The following is a 10,730-nucleotide window of genomic DNA, read 5'->3' on the forward strand; positions in this document are numbered from 1 at the left end:
GCACTTGGGCTTCTTCCTGCTTAGTTTCTTATTAAAGAATCTATCCAGCACTGCCAAAGGGGTGTTAAAATCTCCAATTATCATGGTTCTGGAAGATATTAAATTGCTCATGTCTGTTAGGGTCTCCCTTATAAATTGAGGAGCATTCTGGTTGGGTGCATAAATGTTAATAATTGACATCTCGTCATGTTGAGTGCTTTCCTTAAGAAATATGAAGTGACCATCCTTGTCTTTCTGTACCTTTGTTGGTTTAGAGCCTAGTGTATCTGCAAAAAAAATTGCCACTCCTGCTTTTTTCTGATTTCCATTTGCCTGGGATTACAGATGCCCATCCCTTCATCTTGAGTGTATAGTTATCCTTTAAGGTAAGATGACATTCTTGTATGCAGCAGATATCTGGTCAGAGTTTTTGTATCCAGTCAGCCAACCTGTGCCTCTTAGGAGGACATTTTAAGCTGTTCACATTAATTGAGAGTATTGGTAAGCCTGGTAGTATTTTGGGTGTCAAGTTTTTTGAAAGTTCAGTGGATATTTTGAATCTTTTCACCACTGTGGAAATGGGGTTTTAGTCAAGAATTTCAGAGTGAGTTTACTTTGGTGGTAGAGCATTGTGCTGGTCATTATGGAGGATGGGTCTGAGGATATCCTGAACAGCTGGTTTGGCTATGGCAAATTTCTTCAACATGAGTATGTCATTAAAGTATTTAACTTCTCCATCAAAATGAAGCTCAATTTAGCTGAGTATAGGATCCTGGGATGAAAGTTGTCTTGTTTAAGGAGATTGAAAGTCAATGACAATCCTCTTCTGGCTTGAAAAGTTTCAGCAGAAAGATCTTTAGTCATTCTAATATTTTTGCCCTTGTAGGTTATGATTTTCTTACATCTGGCTGCTTACAGGATTTTTGCCTTCATATTAACTTTGGCAAAGGTTAATTACAATGTGTCTAGAAGATGCTTTATTTGGTTTGAGTCATGTTGGGGTTCTGATACTGTCTGATATCTGAATTTCAGTATTTCTTACCATACTTGGAAGTTCTCCTCAATTATCTATTGGAGTAGAATATTTGTGTCTTTCTGACCATCCACTTCTCCTTCAGGGATTCCTATGAGGCAAATGTTTGTTCTTTTGCAGTGGCCTCACAATTCTCTCAGGGAATGGCTCATTTTTGCTCTCCACTTCTCTTCCTCTTTGAACATTTTGGAGTGTTGAAAAGCTTTGTCTTCAATGCCAGAGGTTCTTTCTTCTGCCTGCTCCATTCTGTTACTGAGGGATTCTACTGTATTTCTTAGATCTTTGAGGGCAACAAGTTTTTGCCTCAATGTGTGAAAATCTTTGGTGATTTTGTCTTTGAATTCATTGAATTCTTGAGACAACTTTTGAATTCCTCCTTGAATTTCTAATTCTATCTTTACCTCCATTCTGTTAATCTTCTTTGCAATCTAAATTCTGAATTCAATTTCTGACATCTCAGTCATTTGTTTTTGAATGGGATCTTCTGTTGTGTCTCCTTTGTCTTTCTTTGGGGGGGGTTATCTACTCTGATTATTCATGTTGCCAGAGTTTTCTGCTGATTCTGCCCCATGATTATTTGTCACCATTTGGCTAGAGAAGCTGGGAAGGTGAAACTGAATTGAGGGCTGCTGGAGTTGTAATTAACCAGTCCTTTACCAAAGAACTGGGATTGTTGATTGCAGCTTTTTCCTTAGACCTTTACAAAGGTCCCATTCAGAACTATTGCCTGAAACTCGAGGGCCCTGCTTGGTGTGGTAGGGCCAGATGTTGCTGACCAGTATTCAGCTAGTCTCTGTCCAATCCTAGTAAATCAGTGGCTTTGGGCTGAAATCTCAGCTGTGGAGATATATCAGCAACTAAGACACCCCAGCCCCCACAGGTGACAACTGGAAGGGAAGAATCCCACACTCCCATAACAACACAACCAGGGTACAACCTTGGTGCTTCCCCACATGACTGGCCCAGGTCAAGAGTTCCAAATCAATTGTCCTAGTTGACACAAACACTGATCAGGTGGGAGAGTTCAAAAGGTCTTCAGCATCTAGGCAGTGAGGGTCCATTGGCAACTCGATTTGACCCCAGTGGGAGGGACTGTGGAGCTTCCACCACTGTCAGGGGCAGAGCTGCCACCTTCGGGGGTGGTGCTGCTGGTCTGGGGTACTGCTGTGTGCAGGTTACAGGAACTGGTGGGGAGCTGGAAGGTGTTGCCACTGGCCACATGGGTCACAGGAGCCAGGTGGGGAACTGGAAGGTGGAACCATTGTCCCCTGGTCTCATGCTACAGGAGGTGGGGAGAGAAGGTGGGGGGAGAAGGTGGAGGGTGCAGCCACCAGCCTCGGGGCCTCAGGGGTCACAGGAACCAGGCAGGAGTTGCCTGCCTGGTGTAGGAGCCAGACGGGGAGCCAGAGGGTGGAGTCACTGGCCATGGGCCATGGGTCACAGGAGCTGGGCAGGAGTCACTGGCCATGGACCGAAGGTCTCAGGAACCAGATAGGCAGGAGTCTCCAGCCATGGGCCACGTGGGTCACAGGAGCCAGGTCAGCGCCTCCAGCCATGGGCTGCAGGTCTCAGGGGCTGGGTGGGATTTGTCAGCCACAGGCTGTAGTTCACAGGAGTTGGGTGGGAGTCACCAGCTATGGGCAATGGGTCACAGGGGTCAGTTGGGAATCACCGTCTACGTGCCATGGGTCTCAGGAGCTGTAGGGCGGAGTCACTGGCCATGGGCCACACCAGTCACAGGAGCCGGTGGGAGTCTCTAGCCACTGATGGCCACCGATTGCAGGAGCTCAGAGGAGAACGGAGCTGCCCACCATGGGCTGCTGAGCTGGGAAGCCAGTGGGCCACAGTCCCTGGTAGTTAGTAGTGCAGACCCCGAGCTATGCTCTTTCAAACATGGGGCAAGTCTCTCTTCTCTTGGGATTCCCTGCCTCTATTAAAGTTATAGTTTTAGCACAACTACCCCACAGCTCATGAGGTTCCCTGCCCTAGTTAAAATCTGCCAAACACTCTGGATTTTGCAAGGGGTAGTCTTCTAGACCACCAGGAGAGAGGGGAGAGTTGGATTGGGAGTTTAGAAAGGTAGGGAGAATACTAGATCAACTTTTGGCCCAAGCAAGAGACTGCCTGGTCTTCAGTCATTCTCCTCCTGGTCTTCAGTCATTCTCTCCTCTTTGGTGAAACAAAAGATCCTCTGTTCTTTACTCACCTCAAGCTGCTCTCCTAGGGAGTGGGGAGATGAGGAGGGGAAGAATTCCCATCCTCTTTGGGATGGGTTTTGTACCTGAAATTTGTTTCCTTGGAGTTCCAGCTTGCCATAGCAGAGGTGATGGGAACCTATTGATCCTCTCTCAGCTCAGCTCCCAATCTTCTGCTTTATTGGGTTATTTCTGGCCATTATTTCTCCCTCTGGATGGGAGCCTCTGCCAAAAGCTGGCTTCAGTCAGCCATCTTGCCTACCTCTTGAACATGACATTTTGAAGTTGGTTGTCACCAATAGTGTTGGAGCCAAGGCACTAGGCTACCAGCCCATGAAACTGCCAGGACATGGACTGCTGTTCATTCTCATTTGGGGTATTGCTCCCCTTATGTGCTTGGGAGCCTGTTGTCTCAGTCCGGTCAGAGGTGTCGCAGTCAGTCTTAGTAGAAGGAGCCCTGATTAACCTCTCCCATGGCTCTTTATAGAAGTGATCTCATGGCTACTTGTACCACAGGTGTGTAGACTGCCAAGGAATGATGTATGTGCTTGTGTGCTCTTTAATGAGAGACCAATCCCTTCCCTAGTCCCTTATTGCCAAGGTGTTTCTTTTCAGATGTCTCCTACATATATCCCCCCTTTTTTGTTTTTTAAGATAGTTTCGACTGGGGGACCATTCAACTTCTATTTGAATTGCCATGATCTGCTTTCTGTTTTTGCCAAAGGTCTTTCTGGCCTGCCTTCTTTTTTTCTGTCTTTTTTCTGTCTTACATTTATCTTTCTGTCTGTTCAGTTGCCAAAGGTCTTTCTAGCCTGCCTTTCTTTTTTCTGGCCTGTTTTCTCTATTGCTGAAGGTCTTTATCTATTTGAATTGCCACGATCTGCTTTCTGTTCTTGCCGAAGGTCTTTCTGGCCTTTCTTTTTGACTGCCTTAAGGGCACAGGGAGTGATGACCATTCTAAACTGTTTCCTGCTAATCTTGGATGATGAAATGGGGAAGGCAGTTAGAGGTTCTTTCCCTACCTATTTTGACTTATTGCGACTCTATGGTCAGGAAATTACCCATTGTTTCTTTTTTACTGTTTGCCAAAGGTCCAGTTACTCTGAGTGACATCCCCCCCCACCGCCCCCTGTTTCTTTTTTACTGTTTGTTTCTATGGATGGGGAATTACCCCTTTGCCTCCCCATAAACTTCCTCTTGTTGTTTGCTGAAGGTTTCTCATTATGTGAGCAGCTTTGTTTTGCCCCATCCCCCTTTGACTTTATAAAGGCTTTTGTTTGCTAAAGTTTCTATCTTTCTTCTTATATATTTCTACTCTTTTTCTTTTGTTTGATAAAGGCTTTTGTTTGCTATAGGCTCTACTTATTTCTGAATCTTATGTTTCTTTTTATGTATTTCTCCTCTCTCTTTTTCTTTTGTTTGCTAAAGGCTTATTTTCTTTCTTTGCTAAGGGTTCCACATTACTCAAGCAGCTTTATTTTGTTTTCCACCCTCCTTTTCAAACTTCTTATCTTTTCTTACATTTATCTTTTCCCCAAACTTCTTATCTCAAACTTTTTGTATTTCTTGCAAACTTCTTATATTTTTCTACATATTTCTTCTTTCTCTTTTTATTTTGTTTTCTATAAGCTTATTTCCCCTTCTGTCCATGTCCACTATCCCATTCTTGTTGCCATTTGTCAGAGCCAGGGCACTAGGCCACCAGCCCCAGCCCATGAAACTGCCAGGACATGGACTGCTGTTCATTCTTGTTTGGGGTCCCCATATGTGCTTGGGAGCCTGTTGTCTCAGTCCAGTCACAGGCGCTGGAGTGTTTCAAAGGTGCAGCAGTCAGTCTTAGTAGGAGGGGCCCCAGCTAACCTGTCCTGTGGCTCTTTATAGAAGTGATCTCATGGCTATTTACACCACCACAGGTGTGGAGACTGCCAAGCAATGATGTATGTGCTTGTGTGTTCTTGTGCTTTGTATTGAGAGACCAATCCCTTCCCCATTACCTTATTATCAAGGTGTTTCTTTTCTGGTGTCTCCTACAGATAGCATACATATTACTCAATAGGTCTGACAGAGGATTTCTTCATGAAATCCCCTTCAAGTAATCAAAGCCAAAACATATCAACTGTTGGGGTAATTTTTCTCTAAGAAATCAACTCAATAAAGCAGATTGAGAAAAGTTTTCAAACTTATTGTAACATGTATACCTACATGGGAACTCTCCAATTATGAAGATTCAACTCCCTGGCAAGATTCAGAAGCATAGGTGTTTTTCTGATGAAATGATTTGGGAGGCAGGGGAATAAACGATAACTTGGGAGGATGAAGGATGGGTAAGGAAGATTAAGTGGTAAATAGTGCCCTTTGGAATTTAAATGAGCCTGAGAGATGGGACATTGTATTTTAAAGAGTCTGTTCAGGTGTGATTACATTTCTCTTCTTTTAAGGAGGGGATGACTAGGACAATTGTTCACCTAGGTGAGTCTGGATCTCAGGCAGATGAAGAAACTTCAGTGGTTTGAGGAGAACTGGTGATGGTTGGGGGGAAGGTCAGAGAGACCTGAAGCCTTTTTAAGTAGGTCCAGCATCTCAAAATGCCATAGTTTGGGGTAGCAATATTGCTAATTTCTTTTACTACCAAAGATTGTGTTAGTTCTAATAAAATGCGGATAATTTAAAAATTAAGAAATGCAATATGTTTAATTAAAAATAACTGTCTCAGTTTGATTTATTTTTTTTACTAACTACAGGTTTTATAGATAGATAGTTGTGTGGCTTTTCCACTCTGAAAGGCACCCTGGTTCCTTTAAGGACAGACACAATCAAGTTCTATAATCCTCCTTTCCTTGCCTCGTAGATTCATACTCATGGATGGGAAATCTTATCTATAAGAGGTAAGAAGGTGTTGAAGTTGAGCAGGGCACTTACCAGTTCCCTGGAACACCAAGATGGAATGGAAATACAAACTACAGAGGGTTCCTTGGCTTTCCTTCCTTACCCTCACTGTTTACTGTTTGAACACAACTTCCTTCCTTCCTCACCTTCCCAGCGCATTCACTCACACTCCAGTCTCCCCTACTGGCCACTTAATGCTTCAGGAAAATGGCAAGTAACATTTTATGAGACAGTTGGTAATCACTGTTGCAAAACAAGATCTGTCAATGGATGTCAAAATTAATGTCAATGGATGAAATTTTGAGGAGAAACAAAATTTGCACTATTTCAAAAAGTCTACCCCGAATATTAATTCCAAGTGATCCAGGTTAGCATCGCCAGTAATAAGGCATGCCACAAAGCCTGTGGTGCAGTGCCCTGAGAAAGACGTAGCATGGTTTCATTGCTAATCACACACAACCTTGTACAAATTAGGAGAAAAGTCCTGATTTTGTGAACTAAACCATCAGTGCTCTTCAAAAGTGGCAAAGTCATGAAGACAAGGAAAGATGAAGAATTGTCACAGACTGGAGGAGATGAAGGTGAAATAGTATCTAAATGCAATGTGGGAAAAGAGGTTAGAAGAAAAAATAATGAAACTTCAGTGAGGTCTGTAGCTTAGTTAGTAGTGCTGCATTTATGTTAATTTTATAGTTCTTACTGTGTAACTATACACACCCAAGAGCTACCAATGGAACTCTTTATATGACTTTTGCAACTTTCTTTAAGGCTAAAATTAGCTCAAAATAAGAAGTTGAACAAAAATTGTTATGCCCAATTTTTAACACATCAAGGGACTAAATTTTCAGTCCTTTAAAAATTTTTGTCATTTTACTTGAAACTTGATATTTTTGGACATGACATTTTAATGAGAATATGACTAATGCAGACTATGATAGGATGACTTTGAAAAAATAAAAAAGGATTATACCATGGTATTCTCAAATTCTCATGATACTTTTACCGAGTTTAAGTTATACTTTATTTTGTGTTTAAAGTACTTTGTGTACAGGTGTTGTCCAACTGAAAAAGATGTGAGATTGAACTTAGAAATTTTTCTTTTAAATTTTATGTGGAATATAGTGCCTTGCTATTTACAGCTAAATGTTTAATGCTATAGCTGGAATTCTTATTCCTCAGGGACAAGAATCTATTGCTTGTAGATTACATTAAATGTTTAAATATTGAAAATTTGGTTCTGTTGATTTTTTATTTCATATTTAAGAAGTGTTTAAAGCAAATGAGACATGGACAATTGAAAAAACAAAATGGAATAAGTAATCTTGCGTGTTATAATTTATAGTTAGCCGTACACATGGGTAGTTATGAAAGTCCTAGTCATCTTGTCTGGAAGTATCATCCAAATCTGTGCGTCTTAGTCCTTAATGTGCACATGAATCTTCTGTGGATTTTGTTAAAATGCAAAATCTGTGCTAAGCCTGAGGTTCTGTAGTTCTAACAAACTCCCAGTGATGACAATTCACTGCTGTTTCCTGCTGATCCAGGGACAGTATTTTGCATAGCAAGAACTTAAATGACTGGGGGAAAATGCCCCAAATGATTTCTGTCTACCTCAGTTATAAGCCATGAAAAAAAGGGACTTAATTTTAAACCAGTGAAATATTACATGTAAGGACCTAAAGGCAGTAGGGCTTGATAATAAAAAATTTGAGGGACTATCGGCAATGAAAGAAACTCCAGAGATAGGAAGTGTTGCAAGACACTCACCAGTCATCTTAGCATCAGCTGTTGTCTGAGTGGACACGTGGAAAGAAAAAAGACTGTCAGTCACAGATGAAGCTGAGCCGGTGGAGGGCAGGTAGGGACCACCTTGCAGACCGAAACTCCTGCAGGAGGATGCTTGCCACTGCCGCCAGGGGGCGTAGCACCACGGCTTTTCTGGGAGGGCAGCATCTGGACCAAATGCCCTCCAGTTCCAGGCTGGTCACCCAGTGTATAAAATGAGGAAGGAGGATGGACACTAACTGCGTGGGGCCATCTTGCTGACCTCAGGTCGCCCTGGTGACAGGGACTTGGTGCTAGGTCAAGTGTGTACAACTCTTAGGTTGTTAGAATTAACAGCTAAGCTGGATTCTGCAATCAGATTGGAGGCTTTGGGCAAGACCAGCAAACTCTGATTCCCTGGTGATAACACAGTGCTGTCTGAAGTGCGAAAAGCCAGCTGACCTTGGCATCTCTTTCCTTTGAATGTTTTGTATTTTTGAAATGCTTCATTGATGTGAAACATCTTTCTGGGGAAGAGTTGTCATCGTCTTTCTAATTATCAGTGAGGAAACCGAGGCACAGGACCGCAGCTCAGATCTGCGGCCAAGTTGGAATCAGGAGTCCAGTGTCCGACTCCAGCCGGCCAGGGCTGGCCCTCTGGGTGGGCTGCTCCTCCCCTGCCAGCTCAGGACTCCTCAGAAAGGAGCCTGGGGCACAGGATGCCAGCCAAGGCTGGGAGGAAAGGCTTCTTGGAAGGCAGGCCTGGAGGCCGACCTCGCCTGTGCTGTCCTGCCAAAGTCAAACCATGTCAATTCCTTTAACTTAAGTCAACTTGTCTTAACTGCTTACACATGAACAGATTCTTTTAATTTTTCTTTATTTTTTTAAATTAAAAAAATAGGACATGCTGATGGGAGAAAATAATTTTAAAGCTATAGAACAGTACATAAGAAAAGTGAAAGTCCCTCTTCGTTCACTGATCTCCAGCCCAGAGATGATGCCCCCTCTGTGCACACCATGGTGCACAGATGTGGACGGGGAGATCCTGAAATCCCACCTCCAGAAGAAATCACATGTACATGAATAGAGAAAGAGAGATACACAGATGATTTTTCTTAACTTTACAAAAAGGGATTATATCATTCATATTGTGGCTTCTCTTTTTTGCTTAAGATGTAGGGTACGTCACTGCCTGTCAAACAGAGGTTTTGAAATTTAAAAATAAGATATTTTACAGATCTATTTTTGTGTTTAAAAACATGGAATTCCTAAACCTAACATATATATATATTTGCCAGAGTGCCATGGTATTAGCTTAGCTTATAGCAACCTCAAACTCCTGGGTTTAAGTGATCCTCCTACTTCAGATCCCAAGTAGTAGCTGAGACTACAGACACATTTCATCACACCTGGCTACTTTTTAAAATTAAAAAAAATTTTTTTTAGTAGACAGTGTCTCACTATTTATTGCTCAGGCTGGTCTCAATCTCCTGAGCTCAATTGATCCTCCCACTTCAGCCCCTCAAAAGTGTTAGGATTACAGGCGTGAGCCACCATGACTGGTCCTAATATTTGTATATTAATGAAAATAAGTCACCAGGACCATCCCCAGGTTCCTCTCTGCCTCACCCAGCATCTTGTCTGCTCAAGTTTATAGAGACAAAATAAAATTAGCCGCACTTTCTTATTTCTTTCTGCAGGATCCTGAAAGAATGAGCAAATGTAAATATTTAATTTTTGACCACTGAAGATTTAAAATTTTAATCTCTCTGTTATTTCCAAAGTTCTGAATTATGTTTCATAAGAGTCAGTTTTTAATACTCATGTGAAACAGGAGGTAGCGACATAGCTATAGGGTATGTTTACATATTCTCCATCTCTAATTCTTCCAAACACCCAGAACAAGTCAATTAAAAGTATTGACAAATAGGAGGTAGGTGATACATTTTTCTTTTTTAGCTTTGCCTGCCAGGATTCATCAAACACATATGCCAATGCAGTCTCTTTCTCTAGAATCTTCATATGAAAGAATCCCTGGGAATTTGTAAATAATGCCCTTTACCAGGCCTCCTGAATCCCCTTTCCTCAGGATGGGCCTGGGAGTGAACATCACTGCTGAGCTCCCGCACGCTTTCTACGTCCACCAACAGTTGGTAGAAAGGATGCTTACACATGAACGTGTTCTTTTACGTTTTGCCCTGATGGTGCCTAGTCTACTTTTCTCTCATTTAGAAAAAAAAAAAAAAAAAAAAGAGTAGAAAGAGTGCATAGGAAATAGGTTGTCCCGACCTTTTCCATTAAGGGCTGCCTCAAAATTCTACCTGCATCCTAGGAATTCTTTCATGTTTGTCTTTAAGAGTGATCTTACGAGGTTTTTCTGTGGACTTGTCCTCCCACCGTCACATTCTTTACGTAGCGTAACCTGTTTGAGAAGTAACCGATGACTGTTTCAATTTCAGCACAAGTTTCTTATAAAACTAGCCAATCTAGGAGGTCATTCGTCTCTGATCTAGATGCAGTGGTTTGATTATTCTTGGCTTAAACTAAACTTGGAAGAGAACTGAAGCATTAGGCAAAAACAGCCTACACCTTCACAGCATGGAAAAAGGACAAATCACAGTTACAAACGTTAATGTGTATCGTTGTCACGGAAAAAAGATGACCAAAAGTCACCTCCACTTACTGAGGTTTAAGGACACATGTCAGTGACCTAGGGCAAGACGAGTGAACAGAGGTGTTATTGTCTGGTGAGGGGTTGGGGAAAGCCGACTCGGGGGCTGGGGGGGCAGGAAATGTTGCATATGTGAATGTGGAACCCAAATAGTCTGTATACACATATATACAGTCAGAAGCTAATGTGGAACCCAAATAGT

The sequence above is a fragment of the Otolemur garnettii genome, unplaced genomic scaffold (genome assembly GCF_000181295.1).
Source record: "Otolemur garnettii isolate 467f Iridium unplaced genomic scaffold, OtoGar3 scaffold00136, whole genome shotgun sequence".
Taxonomy (NCBI): Eukaryota; Metazoa; Chordata; class Mammalia; order Primates; family Galagidae; genus Otolemur; species Otolemur garnettii.